The sequence below is a fragment of the Carlito syrichta genome, unplaced genomic scaffold (genome assembly GCF_000164805.1).
Source record: "Carlito syrichta isolate Samal-C Ts95f unplaced genomic scaffold, Tarsius_syrichta-2.0.1 Scaffold301956, whole genome shotgun sequence".
NCBI lineage: Eukaryota > Metazoa > Chordata > Mammalia > Primates > Tarsiidae > Carlito > Carlito syrichta.
Window position 1 is genome coordinate 138,497 of NW_007246052.1, and position 1,969 is coordinate 140,465.

The 1,969-nt window shown below is 57.3% G+C and overlaps 1 protein-coding gene across 1 annotated transcript in view; it reads right to left on the reverse strand.

The window, feature by feature from the left end:
- Window positions 1-1,969, reverse strand: part of AKT1S1 (AKT1 substrate 1) — a 6,425-nt gene that overhangs the window by 3,303 nt on the left and 1,153 nt on the right. The gene's annotated exons all lie outside the window — the stretch shown is intronic.

Consider the following 1,969-nt stretch of genomic DNA (forward strand, 5'->3'; position numbering starts at 1 on the left):
CCGGCCGGGGCCGCCCCAGGTGGGGGCCCCGGCCACGGCCGAGTTCGCCTTGGGCCCTCTGAAGGCGGCCTCTGGAGAACGCGGGGGCTCGCATCGCATGTGTCAGAGGGCGCTGCCCTGCAGCACGCACCGGCCTGCGCTCCGCCCTGCCCGGGCCTCACAGGCCACCCTGCCTCCCTCGCTGTCCAGAGCCTGAGGCTTTCAGACAAGGTGGACCCTGCGTCTGGACCACCCGTCCTCAGTCCACCCATCCTGGAGGGAAGGAGACTTTCCCCGGTCCCTTGGCCCAGCCAGCCCCCTCCTTTGGGTTCCCACAGGGTCTGAGCAGCCCTCCTTAAAGCACACCTCTCTGGAAAGGGCACTGCGGTTCTGTGACTCAGAGAGCAGGGGTTGAAAAGGCAAGAAATTCAGCCTGGGCAACACAGTGAGACCCCATCTCGACTTAAAACAAAAATAAAAAAAGCAGCCAGGTGTGTTGGCGCATGCCTGTAGCCCCAGCTACTTGGGAGGCTGCGATGGGAGGACTGCCTGAGCCCAGCAGGTTGAGGCTGTGGTGAGCCATGATCGTGCCACTGCACTCCAGTCAGGGTGACAGAGTGAGACCACCGATGCAAAAAAAAAAAAAAAAAAAGGCAAGAAAGAAAGAAAGGGCAAGAAATGGTGTTCAAGCTCCTCTCTGTGCCTGGAAATCCATCCACAAAGCTTCTGTATTTCCAATAAGACTCTGCTCTGAAGGCCAGGTGCAGTGAGTCACACCTGTAATCTAAGCACTCTGGGAGGCTGAGGCAGGAGGACTGCTTGAGCCTAGGAGTTTGAAACCAGCCTGGGGAACATAGTGAGACTTTGTCTCCACCAAAAATAAAAAACGAGGCAGGCATGGTGGCATGCACTTATAGTCCCAGCTACTCAGATGGCTGAGGTGGGAGGATCACCTGAGCTCAGGAAGTCGAGGCTGCAGTGAACCATGACTGTGCCACTGCACTCCAGCCTGGGTGACAGAGACCCTGATTCAAAAAAAAGACTCTGCTCTGGCAGTTCCTCTGGAAGTCTTTCCTGAACTCCCAGGATGGGTTAGATGACTTCACTAGCCTGTACAATGAATGTCCTGGCTCCCTCCACTACAGCTCATGTCACCAGAGCTTGAGACAGTTGTACTTCTGTCTGCCTCCTCCATCAAACTGTGAACTCCTCCAAGTTGGGGATTTACATCCTCAGGACCGGTCTGCCCTAAGCCGACAGTCTGCTGCATGCATCAGTAAGAACAAGAGGCTGGGTTCCTTCCCTGATTCTGTCTCAAACCTGCTGTGTGGCCTTGGACCAGTCACCTGCTCTTTGTGCCTCACTTTCTTCCCCCTGTTAATCAGAGTGGTTGAGCCAGAGCTGCTGGGGAGCTGAAGAGGCTCCTTGGGGAGGTGGTGAGCACACCGTCCACTGGAGGGATTCAAGCAGAGGCACGGTCCAGCTGAGTTTGAGTTCAACCGGCAGGCCTCTCTGTGACTCATCACAGCCGCGGGTGTCTGCTGAGCACCTACTCTGTGCAGCGACTCCACACCTGGCATCTCACCTCCTCTGACTCACCAAGGTGGGGGCTGTTAACTCCCGAGTGAGGCTCAAGGCCCCGTGGGAGGGAAGAGGTGGGGACCTGATGTGTGGCCAGCTTTCTCCTCCCACCCTCTCGCCCACACTATAGGAGAAAAGCTGTGATCGCCCCACTTTCCAGCTGCAAACTCAGGCTCAGGGAGAGTCAGCAGCTCAGGAAGAGGCAGGGCCAGAAACTGGACTCAGGCAATGGGGGTCCAGAGCCTTTGCTCAATCCCGACCACCAGCCTGCCCGCCTTATGAGGCCACAGATGATCTTCTAACCCAGATGGGGAAAGTGAGGCACAGAGAGCTTAACACACCGGCCAGAAGGGATACAGTGAGGCAAGGCTCGGGTGGGGCCAAAGCTGTGTCTGCTGGCCCCCGAGCC